General features: G+C 36.7%; 1 protein-coding gene across 2 annotated transcripts in view; it reads right to left on the bottom strand.

Moving 5' to 3' along the window:
• pcdh15b (protocadherin-related 15b) overlaps positions 1 to 15,395 on the bottom strand; it is a 459,821-nt gene that overhangs the window by 164,058 nt on the left and 280,368 nt on the right. The gene's annotated exons all lie outside the window — the stretch shown is intronic.

Genomic DNA, 15,395 nt, shown 5'->3' with positions numbered 1-15,395 from the left:
TGTACTTGAATTCCATTTACTGCATCTTTGTTGAAAAAGCCTTTTTTCTTACTTTATCTCATGCAGACAAAGACAACATTGCAGACAAATTACATCTGCTATCCAGAAAACAAGTCAAGATTCTTCATGAATTCTTTACTGTATCAGAAGGTGCTTTAGGAATTTGTAAGACACCATGTTTAAAAGCTGAACTATCGAGCAGAGGTGGACCATGCAACATGACAATGACCCAAAATATTCTAGTATCGTATTTTTCGCACTATAAGGTGCACATACATTTCTTAGAATTTTCTCAAAATTTCAGCAGTAAAGCCACTCTGCTGAAGTATAGCGTTATACAGGAGTTTTAGTTTAGTTCTGCAGCACCAAAGCTGGAGCAGTATTAGCATTAGCTACTAACAGTGCTAAGCGATAGATCTTTTGCCGTTTAGAGATGAGTATTATCAGCCTGTGCCCTGCTGATAACCCTGGCTAGCACTGCTGGAGCAGCAATAGCCGCTAACAAATAAGCGCTAGCTCCTTTGCCATTCAGAGGTGAGTATATCAGACTGTATTCTGCATTTTTACCATGTTAAAACAAGTTACGTTGGATGAACCGCTAGCTAATATCCCCTTGACTTACCAGAGCACGCAGGGTTCCTCAGTGTAGTGCTGTCGGCGGCACTAGCGGTTAGCTGCTAATGCTAATGCTCCAGCCTTAGTGCTGGAGAAATTTGGAAATCTAAGCTTACTGGAAATAAACTTAAGCGCTTTACTCACCCAAATAAATAAACAGTTTTCAGGAAAGAAATCTGTGTAGGTTAACATCCAGCACTTATTTGACTTTAAAAGAAAATATATATATATATTTTTAAGAATTACTGTTATATACTGTTATAGCTTAGCTTTACTTAACACCACCAGCCAGCAGTGAGACCTGCTGAATTAGAAAGAAAACATGCTGACACCCCTGTTCCTTACTAGTGTTGCACCTTATAATGCACCTTATGTATGAAAATACACCTGAAGATAGATGTCGATTCAAAATGCACCTTATAATCCGGTGCGCCTTATAGACTGAAAAAAAAAGCTGAATCCACCAAGGAATTGGGGCTGCAATGATTATTTGGTGTAATCGACAATATTGACTATATATATATATATATATATATATATATATATATATATATATATATAAAAGAGCTGTCGACGTGGAATTTCATTGTCGATGCATTGTTAATGTGTGATGAATCATAAGAGAGAGAGAACACATATGAGAGAAAAAAAGAGCAAAAGAAAACACACACACACAAACTGAGAGTGACAAATCCTGAGTGTCCTGATTGGCCTCTCCTCAGCTTTGAGAAAAAAAATAAAAAACTTTATTATCTTAAACCTGATGTCTGATAGTTTTGGGATTTAGGCCCCTCTCTGGTGAGAATGGGTAATTGCACTGAGTACACGGAAGAATCGTTTTAAACTGGGCGGGTGTGATGCGGCCTTCTTTCAGAGCGGATAAATCCAAATCCAGGTTATGTTCAGTCAGAGAGAGAGAGAGAGAGAGAGAGAGAGTGCACTCAGTCAGAAACTTCCCTTCATCTAAACACTTTGGTTTTACTATGAGTGAATGAGCTACTGAGCTCTGAGTTTCCTCTTCTGAAGTCTCCAGAGCTCCACCAGCCACTCGCCCTTAGTAAAACTGAGCCGGATGTTCTTTTAGAGGCTGTACGTGTGACATAAGTACGTAAAGACTCGTGACGTGGCCAGAAGAACTTGTGAAACGTGACCCAAGACTCCAGTTTTTGGAATGAATATTAGACTTAGCAGGGATGGTGGTTCCAGAAGACTGAAAACATTAAACACAATATTTTATTCCTTCTCCACTCAGAAATGCTTCTGCTTTCAGTTTAGAAACAAAATAATACAGACTGCCACTTTAACCAAACAATCATCAAATGGTCTTGGGGCCTTATTGTTTAGCTGTCCTCACCAGTAGAAAGTACATATAGAGGATATGACAAAAATAATCACGACTAATAAAATAATTGAACAAATAATCGGCAGATAATACGATTACTAAAATAGTCCTACAAGGAATGCATCAGCAGTCAGAGTCAGAGAGAGGAAACCCCTGCCCCGCATGCTGTACTGCTTTCACCGGCTCTAACACACTCCTCTAATCTCAGAAACTGTTTGTTTATTAGTTCCAATAGGTGCATCAGGTGTGCTGGAAGCTGGAGATGATTTTTTCACTTATAGTTCATTTCCAATAATCTCAACTCAATTCTCTTCAAGTGAACCTGAAAAGAAAAGCAGCTGCAACTAACCTCAGTCTGTCTGGTCCTCTTCAGCTCTGATTGGATCTCAGGCCATGTTCCGTGAACTCCTTTAGTGCTCAGAGTTCATAAAGTGAACAGTAAACTAAGGGTAGTGTGGCTCAGTTTTTACACATTACAGACATATAAAACGATGGATCAGTTTAAAAGCCTTGATAAAATAAAACATAAAAAAATTACAGCAATATCTATGGACGCTGCACAATTAATCTTAAAAGGCTGATAACTCTGATGGACTTATTCTGTGCAACAGAGGTAACTCTTGAACTTCCTTTCCTGGGGTGGTCCTGATGAAAGCCAGTTTCATTATAACGTTTTTGATGGTCTTTGCGAAAGTTTTTGTCTTCTAAAGTATTTGTTCTTTACTTAGTCGAGTAGTTCTTGCCATAATCTGGATTAGAACATTACTCAAATAAAGCTATTCATATTCACTGTATACCTGTAACTCTACCTCTTCACTACTTTACAACTGATGCTCTCGAACACGTTATTAAGAGGCACTGCACTCGCACTGCTGCGAGTCCATGTACGTGTGTAACAATGTGGCCGTATGTACATGCATTGGGAATGCACTTGTTTTGATAATTTACCGCCAAGATAGCAATGAATGTCTGACTGTGGAGCACCTGTGTTTCTTATTGCCAAGATAGCAATACACCAGGAATTTACCTAAACGCACCTCATTTTCAGACCGCTGGCGTAGATATCAGAGATGTTCACAAGTCTTTGGTCACGAGTCTGAATCAAGTCTCAAATCTTTGGTCACGAGTCCGAGTCAAGCCTCAAGTCTCTTCTGGCGAAATAAAAGTCAAAGTATCCAGTTTTAAATAATGGAAAATTAATAACAATAATAATATAGTTCTGCATACTAGAGTTTAGATTGTCTGCCTGAACCCGAGCCTGAACGCAAGCCTGACTGACCTGATGCCCGAATTTGGGCCAAGAATTCTCACCGCTTTCCTGACGCGCTGTCAGGTTTGGCTGAAAAAAACTATGATGTGACATAAAACTATGTTCAATGTAACAAATCACACTGTAATTTTTGTGCTGATCCAAAAGTTACAGCTCATCTGCTCGTTAAAGCTCAGCAGGTGGATTAATCGGTGCGCACCTCGCGCATGCTCGCAGGGATTTGCTGCTTCTTCTTACTGTCTATGGGCTGCATGACGTGCAGTCTAACAGTCAGCATATAAATCACATGCATTTCCTACAGGACAAACCATTCAAACGTGCAGATGAGCTCTCCTCACCCGATTAAAAAAATCACACAGTGTCTGTCTGGCTTAAAATAGTTAGATACAGCTATTAAATGAATAAATCAACATTCATTGAAAAAGACCAGCGAGACGTACTGTATGCTAAATAACAAAGAAGGTAGAAACAATCTAGAAGCTAAACAGTTAATGAGAACATTTAATAAAAACAGAAAAATAGATATGAAATAGTAAAATAACCAACTAAACTAAACTCAAAATGCTAAAAGAAATATAATCTAGAAGATAATTCTAGAAGATCAAAACGAAATAGTGAACACACAGGTACAAAAATAATAAAGTAATATTACAAAAAAAAAAAAAAATATCCCAAAGTAAATAAACTGGGCGACGAAACAAAAAAAAAAAAAAAACAATTTAAGAGCCACTAAATTGGTGCTAGTCTCAAATCAGCGGCTTAACAGGCAGAATATTGTCACGTACAGCCAGGCAGGGAGACGTGGAGGCAGATGTAAACGCAGGTAAGATGGAATTTATTAAATAAATAAACAAATAAACAAGCAAAGAAATGAGGAACTAAAACAAGACTGAATAGACTAAACAGAACAAGAAAAATAAGCAAGGAAATAAACAAGGAAATAAACAAGAATTAACACGGAGCGCAAACATGGGAAAGCCAAAAAACAGAGGTTAGTGCAAAGACCGACGAACACAGACTGAAACACTAGGGCTATATATACACACAGGAAGCACACATGAAACCATGAACACCTGGGGAAACAGATAACGAGGGGGAGGAGCTACAAATTAGACACGAGGGTAAACGTGGAGTGGAAAACTACTGGGGAGCACAGAGGGTAAATGGGGAAACACAGGGCAACAGGGCAAGGGCGTGGCAAATATAAAGCTTTACCAGCACTATGAGACGCAACACCTATAGAACAGAAGGAGTAGCGGCAGCGTGACGGTTCTAGCGAAATAATTACAATTTAAATACACAATAGAGCGCCTTGGACCACATAAAATCGCTCCATGGAAGCTAGTCCCGAATTACACAGTTTCCTCAGTATTCATACGCCAAAAATAGAAAACCATGATTGTTCACGAGTCTCAAAACACGAGTCACAGTTTAGGGTTCTTCTGTGACTTAAGTGCGACTCGAGTTTGAGTCGCAAAATCGAGTCCCCATCTCTGGTAGATATATTTACAAGCAAGACTATTGGTGCAACACGCCTTGCACAGGGTATAAGATAGTGTCTGAATTGAGATACAGAGCTACACTCTCTGAGAACTCTGAGAGATCTGAGAACCCTGAACCGTACTTTAGTCTCAGAGCTGTTAGTTATTGTGCTGTAAAGCAAGCAGAAGTAGGAGCTCATGTTTTCATCTCATGTCTAATTATGATAGAGTCAGATTTGACAGAAAAACGACGACAAGTACATCTCTGCACTGCCTAACAAGACGTAAACACACGTCTCTGTAAATATATTTATAATATATATTTATATCTGCTCACAAAACACAGACACGCACAGGCTGATAATAAGTCAAAAAAAATAATGCTGTTGAGCAGATGAGCGATGAGATGAGAGTATTTATACGCCAAAAATGGAAAACCATGATTGTTCACGAGTCTCGAAACACGAGTCTAAATCGAGTCGGAAGTCTTTTGGGCACGAGTCTGAGTCAAGTCTGAAGTCTTGACTTAAGTCTGTGACTTAAGTGCGACTCGAGTTCGAGTCGCAAAATCGAGTCCCCATCTCTGGTAGATATATTTACGAGCAAGACTATTGGTGCAACAAGCCTTGCACAGGGTGTAATATAGGGCCCTTAGTGTCTGAATTGAGATACAGAGCTACACTCTGAGAACTCTGAGAGATCTGAGAACCCTGAACCGTACTTTAGTCTCAGAGCCGTTAGTTATTGTGCTGTAAAGCAAGCAGAAGGCTGTAATGAAAAGCATTCGTCTTGGCGGTAATCAATTCAAAGTTAATTAAAGCTGTATGTAGGCCTTCTATAGATACGTCTGCACCGTGCATCACAACAATGACAGCAAGCAGCCTTCCTGTGAGTTCAGGGTAATTACCTCACCAGGAGAGGTCACCCGGGGTCAAAAGAACAGTGATTTCCTCTGCAGACACCCTGATTCTCCACTATATAAAAAAACGAGCGCAGTAATGGGATGTACTGAGCTGATACACACGGCTGAAGCTCCACTCTGAACAGACACTGCCAACTAAAGAGCGAGCGCATTATCAGAGAGATAATAGATGCCATCAGGATGTGGCTTCCACAGTTTATTTTCCAATTAGTGTCTGGACTATACACAGATTTTTATCAGATGATGCCAGGAGGAGCTCATGTTTTCATCTCATGTCTAATTATAATCCAGTCAGATCTGACAGAAAAACAACGTCAAGTACATCTCTCGACTGCCTAACAAGACGTAAACACACGTCTCTGTAAATATATTTATTATATATATTTATATCTGCTCACAAAACACAGACACACACAGGCTGATAATAATTAAAATAAATATAATGCTGTTGAGCAGATAATAACAGTGTATTGTAGTAATAATAATAATAATAATAATAATAATAATAATAATAATAATAATAATAATAATAATAATAATAATAATAAAATAAAAATAAAATCCTTTATAAAGGCTTTATGAATGGATTATAAAGGAGTTAACTGTACTAATAGTTATTAATTAGGTTGGAAATACTTTAAAAGCACATTAATAAGCAGTTAATAAATATATAACAACATAGATGAGCATGTCATCTCAATGTATTTGTTAGTATGTTTAATTATTTACTATAAATGAAATGACTATGTTGAATTAAATGACTAAGCAAACAACGGATCACTTTTCAATATTTTTAAGGCATTTACAACCTTATCAATAACTATTAATAAATAAATGTATAAACCATTTATAATCCCTTTATAAGTGTAGTGTCATTTTAAAGAGTACCAATAATAATGATAATGGTAATCATAATAATATACCACTTTAAAGTAAGACTACCTTTATAAAGCAGCTTATGAATGGTTTATAAAGGAGTTTATTAATGGTAATTAATTAGGTTGCAAATACTTTAAAAGCCATTAAAAAGCAGTTAATAAATATATTAAAAAAAAACATATAAAGAAATGGAAACAGCGAGCTGAACATTTGCAAAAGGGTAATTCCACACTTATTTATACTGTCACACCTCAGATCTTTCTATATACTGATCTTACTTGTCTTACTTTGTGCTTTCCATCAATCTGCATTAAACCCGTCATATTAATATATTTGTAAGTATGATGCAATTATTTACTTTAAACCCTTTATAAGGGTAAGTCTTATTTTTAAAGTGGAATCAAATCAATAATAATAATAATAATAATAATAATAATAATAATAATAATAATAATAATAATAATAATAAGCTAGAGTCTGATTATTGTCACATATATGATGAGTATCTTAACAAACAACACCATCTCTATTATGTTTCTCAGCAGCTTCGAGCTACTACTGTAGTTTTGAGCTCTTCACTGCATAATTCAATATTTATAAATTGTATAATCAGCTTAAGAAGAATGTGTAGCAGGAGTTGGCCTTGTTATTTTTAATTTATATGTATTTTATTAATTCAAGCACAACAGCTCACACAAGTCAAGATTGTGAGTGAAGTGATTACGCAGTAATTTAGGGATTTTAGGGGGGCATGGGGTAGTATAGGGTAGTACAGGGGTCGGCAATAACATGAAACATCTGGACTGTAAGATTGTTTGAACTATAATGAACGATAATGAAAATAAAATGCTTTTCTGGAGAGCTTTTGTTTACATACCTCCCCTGTCTCTCTTAGTCGCACTCGGAGTAACTTTTGTTTTCGCCTGTTCTTGGGCTCTCTATCTCCTTATAAGGAGGCGTTTTTTCTGGGTCTTGTCCAAAATCATTAGCCGTGGCAGTGGTAGTGAATTGGACCGCGGCCCTGAAGATACGGGTTGGATCCTGCGTGATGAGTGGTGTGTTTGTTTATTTATTTATTTTTTCCTTTCTTCTGGGGTTTACCTGCTTTGATATCAACTGTTCTGCAATTGGGTTCAGCAACCCTCTGGGCTGGAGAGCTACTAGTCTGTAGCACTCCATCCCATTAGACTTTACACTTTTTTTGTGGTCCGCCACCTAATGGCTTGGAAAATATCTTAATTAAACTTAATTTCTGACCCCTCGGGGTAGTATTAAGGAGAGTATAGGGGAGTATAAAGGGTAGTAAAAAGAGAGTAAAGAGAAATGCAGGGCAGTATATGGGCTAGTATAGGGTGCATGAGGTAATATATTTTCTGAAGGAAGTGCCAAGATTTGGTCATGACTCTACAGCAGTGAAGTCATAACAATAATAGGTAAAAAATAAATAAATAAATTTACTCATTTGCATCCAAAAAAAAAAAAAAGAGTGCACTACACTTTTTCATTAAGCTGAATTAATGGCATTATTAGGATCTTATGGACTTATGGAAGAGCAAGAAAATAAATGGGCCTCCATTTGAAAATTGCCTTCTCTGAACAAAGAAATGTAATTTGCTTTGTTTACTTGCCTCTGCTATGATGGCTAATGTATAGTATTATCATTATAATGATGAATTATGGGTGTGCAGCAGCGTATGTGGCAGCAAAAGCAATTTTATGACATCCAAATGACTTAATAAAGCCAATATTGTTGCAATAAAGCCACAGCCCCTTTTAGTTATGTGACTGAAGTAAAGTAGTCACAGCACTCTGCAAAATATAAATTCTGTTAAGGTTCTGAAACGCAAATTAAAATAAAGATATAAGATTTTGAAAAAAGGAAAGAAGACAATTTACGTAATTAATAAATAAAAAAAAAATCTCTTAAGACTCAACTGGAATCTCCACTCCAAAATAACTTCTGCCTTTGTTGCAATTGCCTAAAAAAAGATGTGATATTGAGTAAAATGTAAATAAAAACAGAGGAAAATATATAGTTATAATTAACTATCAATATGTGTTCAATAGAAGACATTTTAATGCTTCATAAAAAAAACATGTTAACTCATGAACTATGTGTTACGCCCTCGCTATGTTTTCCTGTGTTTTCCCCGTTTCCTAGTGTGTTTCTCCTGTACTTTTCCATCACGTGTGTGTAATTTGTAGCTCCGCCCCTCGTTACCTGTTTCCCCAGGTGTTCATTGTTTCATGTTTAGTATAAATAGTACTTGTTAGTCTACGTTTGCGGTCGGTCTTTGCACCTTCCCCCGTTGTCTGTCACGTCACGTCATTGTTTTCTATTTACTCGCTCTTGTTTATTTATTCGGTCACGTTATTTCTAGTTACGTTTATTTCCTGTTTGTTTCTCTGTTTATTTTGTATATTTACGTAGTTATCCCTGTATATATCCCCTTGACCTGTTTGTTATTATCTGTTTTACGTTTCTCCCTGTTGTTTGTTTATGTACATATTTATATTCGTTATTCCCCTGTTTGTTTATTTGTTTATTTGTTATTTATTAAAGTCTTGTTCTTACCCGCATTTAAATCCGCCTCCCGTCTCATCCCAGCGTTACACTATGATTTTATTTACATCGATTAACAGGATCCCAGCTTCTTTGAAGATAAAGATATTTTGTCTAGACAGATTAATTTAATTTCATACATATATGCTTTGCATCTATTTCTGCATTTTAGGCCTGCGACATGGTACATGTTATTACACTAGTGCATCTCAAAAAAAAATTATATCATTGGAAAGTTAGTTTGTTTCAGTAATTCAGTTCAAAAGTTAAAATCATATAGTATATAGATGTGTTACACACAGAGTGATTATTATGGCTTACAGCCAATAAAAACAGAATAAACAGTGTCTCAGAAAATTAAAAAAATATAAAATAAGACCAATCCATACTTTTGCCAGTGTGGGCAGTTTACTAAGTCCTGCTGGAAAATGAAATCTGCATCTTCATAAAAGTTGTCAGTAGCAGAGGGAAGCATGAAGTGCTGTAAGATTTTGTGGGAAAACAAAACTGCACTGACTTTAGACTTGATAATAAAACACAGTGGATCAACACCAGCAGATGACAGACATGTCTCTCCAAACCATCACTGATTGGTGAAACTTCACACTAGACCTCGAGCAGTTTGGACTGTGTGTCTCTCCACTCTTCCTCCAGACTCTCTTGATTTACAAATAAAATGTGAAATTTATTGATTATCAGTGATGGTGCAGGTGTGATGAATCACAGTATAAACCAATAGGATGTCAGAATGGTATATGTTTATACTTCTCTACATCCAATTACAATCAGATTGATTCAATCTATCTGGATGGAGAGATTTATCTGAATGGGGGTTTTATTGAATGATGAGAAGCCGGACTAAAACACAAGCTGAAATGAAATAGGAGTATTGAGGATATATATATTTTTTAATGTAAGGAGCAGAAAGGTCAGATAATTGTGTAAAAATGTAAGAAGTAGAAGTGATAAGCTGTCTGAAAAATAATAATTACTCCAGTAAAGTATAGATAACCAACATTTCTATTTAAGTAAGATAATAAAGTATTTGTTAGTATCTGTGAAAGATGTTTGGTGTCGTGACGGGTCAGAGGTCGCTCTGCTGGCGTCAGGTGCAGCAGCAGGTGTGAGGTGATGTGAGGTAATATGGATTCTGCTGTGGCACTGATACCATAACCACAGGCTTTCCTTCTCTCTCCATACCCAGCCCTCCACTGATCACTCCTCCTCCAGGAAGGGGGATGGGATGGGGGGGGGGTTTGGTTCTGGACCGTGTCCAACCTGCCTCAGCTGAAAGACGTGTCCTGGGCTTTAAATGAGCAAAAGGACAAGTGTGGAACAGGCAATTTGGCTTGTCACTATGACCTCTCTCCACACACACACACACACATACACACACTCAAACACACTGATATGTTTTCTACATAAATTAAAAGTGTTATTGCTGATGAGACATAAGCATAACGAATAATATGGCCACCTCCTTGTTTCTACATGCATTATATATATATATATATAGGAAGGAGACATTTGTAGTTCTATAATAAATACAGACTGTAGTCCTGTATCTACTTCTCTGTATACTTTATTATTATTATTATTATTATTATTATTATTATTATTATTATTATTATTATTATTATTATTATTATTATTATTATGGTGGTGGATCATTTATTCTCAGCACTGCAGTGATTAGCGCTGATTAGCATGGTGGATCAGATGCATCAGTGCTGCTGGAGTTTTTAAACACTGTGTTCATTCACTGTCCTCCATTCTATTAGACTATTATCCTGACAGCTCTGGAAAAAAAAAAAAAAACAGAGACCACCTGAAAATGATGAGTTTCTTTAATTTTACCAAAGTGAAAACCTCTGGAATATAATCAAGAGGAACACTGATGATCACAAGCCATTAAACCACCAAGCTGAACTGCTTGAATTTTTGCACCAGGAGTAAAGGCATAAAGTTATCCACCAAAAGCAGTGTGTAAGACTGGTGGAGGAGAACATGATGCCAAGATGCATGAAAACTGTGATTTGGTGGAGTTATTCCACCAAATATTGATTTCTGAACTCTTTAAACTTTATAAATATGAACTTGTTTTCTTTGCTTTATTTAAAGTCTAAAAGCTCTGCATCTTTTTTGTTATTTTAATCATTTCTCATTTTCTGCAAATAAATGCTCTAAATGACATTTTTTTATTTTTAACTTGCAGTTTAGTCAACCATCTACCTATAAATAGCAAAATCAGAGAAAGTGATAGGTCACATAGATAAGCGACTCAAAGCTGGTAGAAATTACATCCACATATAATGCAAAATGCAAAACATCATATGCATTCCATACATCAGTGCAATGTTCTTCAGCTTTCATGGGACATAACAAAAGAGATAGGACATATTATAACTATATTTGTAGTCATTTAGCAGCATTTCTATTGGTCCATGCATAAAGAAATTTGGGCAAAAGCATAAGAACAACTGCCAGATTCCACATTGGGCCATCAATTCTGTAACGTGCAGATTGATTTAGGGGTTGTCAGTGTGTTTTCGCTATCGTAACAACAGGGAAAGTACCCTTGCACGGCTCAAAGCGTGCAAAAGACATGTACTAATCCCCTTTAATTAATCATAGATGTGTGATTTGGTCGTAACTTGAAATAAATTAATCAGTGTGTCACTTACAGTTTACTATCTCTTTAAGAACCAGATGTGCTCTGACTCTGATGTCCTCGGATCGATATTTTAATGGCGCAGCTATCTGGACATGTTTAACACTCCTTAGCAGAGGAAACTGACCTTCACAGCATGAATGAGCAGGACATTTACAGGAACAGCAAAGTGCCCTTACAAATGTGCATAACAAGTAGGGGACCTGTGTTGACAAGATAGCAATGAACGTCTAAGTGTTGACTTTTGTCAAGGTTTAAATCAGTCAGTAGAGCAGCTGTGCTTTCTGTTGCCAAGATAGCAATATGCAAAGAAATTACCTGAACACTCTTCACTTCCAGACCACCATGTCAATCAGCATAGATATATTTACAAACACTGTTGCTATTTGAACGACACAGGCAGAATGCTTGAATTATAATAGACTGTTGGCAGGGTATAAGATAGCAATAGGCATTGCATCGCAACTTGTACATATAACATATAAGATAGATCCCATTATGTTAAAAGTGTACAAACGCAAGGTCTAATGTGACAACAATGGAATATACGGGGGCTGGACAATGAAACTGAAACACCTGTCATTTTAGTGTGGGAGGTTTCATGGCTAAATTGGAGCAGCCTGGTGGCCAATCTTCATTAATTGCTCATTGCACCAATAAGAGCAGAGTGTGAAGGTTCAATTAACAATATTGCAATGCACACTATAACATTATGGGTGACATACCAGAGTTCAAAAGAGGACAAATTGTTGGTGCCCATCTTTCCAACTACCCCTCGCTGCAGAACCACAAGTCCAGGGGGTGGGGCTGGATCTGATCCAACTCTTCCTACGTCGTGTTTTCATTGGTCTGAAGCAGATCGGACTCTTCCGCATCCGGTTTTACTCACTCGTTTTGATTGTGTATTAATATCTGTAATAATAAATGAACATGGTAGCTGGTAGATAACACACTCATTGGCATCCTTTATTTTAATTATTTATTTTTTATTTTGTCTTTAGGCCCTTTTTATTAAAGATAAAAAATGAAATAGTTAATATTTATATAGGAAATGTACAGCATTTTATTATGTTTGTAATCACAGACATGTTCCTTCTTTTAAATCTGTATTGTGTGATTTAAATGTGCTACGTAGCAAATAACATTTTGATCTATAAACGGTAAAAGTCTTAAGGTTGGGTTCCAGGATTTATTTGATAAGATAAAATAATTCCTGGTCGGGAAACGTAAGCGACACGTGTTAAGTTTAACGACGAATTGAAATGCGATGACTTAAAACCAATGAAAAGAAGATATGGGTGGTCAGGAGGTCAGGCTCCACCCCTTGGATCAGATCCAGCCCCACCCCCTGGACTTGTGGTTCTGCAGCGAGGGGTATCTCCATCTTTCTGGCGCATCTGTGACCAAGACAGCAAGTCTTTGTGATGTATCAAGAGCCACGGTATCCAGGGTAATGTCAGCGAGATACCACCAAGAAGGACCAGCCACATCCAACAGGATTAACTGTGGACGCTGTAAGAGGAAGCTGTCTGAAAGGGATGTTCGGTGCTAACCCGGATTGTATCCAAAAAACATCAAACCACGGCTGATCAAATCACGGCAGAATTCAATGTGCACCTCAACTCTCCTGTTTCCACCAGAACTGTCCGTCACCACAATAAATTATTGTGGTCTAAAACCAGGTGTTTCAGTTTCATTGTCCAACCCCTGTATGTATAATGTGTTAAATTCTATAATAAATATATAAAAAAAATAACTAAATGTTTTGGCCATTGTTTTTTTTGTTTTTTTTGTTAAAAACGTACAACATGTTTTGCCTAATCATGCTGCAAAATGTCATACCCAATTACTCACAAAGTAAATGGAGAAAAAGGCAAAAACATTCTTTTGTCCTTAAGTGGGTCTCTAAAGTCATTTCTCATAGTTAACATGGAGCCAAATCAACAAACAGACGTCCCCCCAAGACCCCCCCTCAAACAGACGCCTTCCTGCGCTATGCCATGATTACTGTCCTGACAAAGCAAAGCTCTATTAATCTGGGCCGCTAATTACAACTCCTTGTAGCTTAACAAAGCCGCTCATTAGTGGACGTCCCCGAAGGTGACAAATTATTTAAATTACATGTATTTAATTGGAAAGTCATAAACAGCATAGCGGGCAGGAAGCTGAGGCGTGACAAGAGGCCAAAGAAGAGGCCGGAGGGAGACCGCTGGCACCGTGCCAACCGCATGCCCAGCGGGCAGTGATTAGCTTTCGCCTTGCGGGACAGTCAGAGAGTCCCGGAGCTCTGGGCCATCTGCAGAGGAGGGGCTCTGCTTAATTAAGAAGATGAGTCGGGACAGGGACAATGAAGAGGTCACAGGAGTGAACGGGTAAAGAAAGAAAGGGCAGAAAGAAATCCCTGCGGATCCGTCGCTTTCCATGTTCAAAATCCCAGGTGGCACAACTGTCTAACCGCTCTAATTATGTAATTATGTAATGATGCTTAAAATAGAAAAAAAAGGAAAGTACAGTTAAGTTTACTCAAAGCCACTTACCATAAACAATACTAGAAGACATGCTAATACTGTTTAAAAACAAATAAAAAGATAATTCCCATCAAATATTAAATATCAATTAAATCCTTAACAGCAAAAAAATAAAAACAATAGATGATTTTGACCACTTAAAAAAAAGGGTTCTTGGTTTTACCAAATTGAAAACCTCTGGAATATAATAAAGAGGAATACTGATGATCATAAGCCATAAAACCAAGCTGAACTGCTTGAATTTTTGCACCAGGAGTAAAGCAGCATAAGGTTATCCAAAAGCAGTGTGTAAGACTGGTGGAGGAGAACATGATGCCAAGATGCATGAAAACTGCGATTAAAACCAGGGTTATTCCACCAAATATTGATTTCTGAACTCTTAAAACTTTATGAATATGAACGTGTTTTCTTTGCTTTATTGTTTTAAGGTCTGAAAGCTCTGCATCTTTCTTGGTATTTCAGCCATTTCTCATTTTCTGAAAATGAATGCTCTAAATTACAATATTTTTTTTTTATTTGTAATTTGGGAGAAATGTTGTCCATAGTTTATAGAATAAAACAACAATGTTCATTTTACTTAAACATATAACTATAAATAGCAAAATTAGAGAAAATATTTGAGTAAAATGAACATTGTTGTTTTATTTTATAGGATAATTACGTATTGAATTATGTTCAAATGAACATAAAAAAAACTGAAAGGTATTTTATTAGTTTTTTCTTTAACACGGTATGATAGCCACACACTACTCAACTCTACTTGCATTTGTGTACCAGTACCTGGTTCACTTTCTACCTTGTTTCTCCCGAATTTATGTGGTGATGTTGAAAAAATGTTAATTGGCAATTTATTGGCAATCATTTGGTATAAAATAAAATAAAAAAATTAAAATAATTACGGTGCATGAAAGCTAATGGTAACAGCTTCCCTAGCAGAAACTGTTCAGAAAGGTTAGCCTGTAATGTTACAGATATAAGTTTTATGGAACCCAAACTAAAAATTAAAACAGTGACGTGACATTTCAGCCACGTTATTAGAACATTTAAAGACATTAAAATAAAACAAAAGATTATTCAGAAAAGCTGAAAGATTAAACAGAAATCATTCTAATAACCACAGATTA

Source organism: Astyanax mexicanus, chromosome 15, assembly GCF_023375975.1.
Source record: "Astyanax mexicanus isolate ESR-SI-001 chromosome 15, AstMex3_surface, whole genome shotgun sequence".
Lineage (NCBI taxonomy): Eukaryota > Metazoa > Chordata > Actinopteri > Characiformes > Acestrorhamphidae > Astyanax > Astyanax mexicanus.
This window is presented reverse-complemented; position numbering and strand designations above follow the sequence as displayed.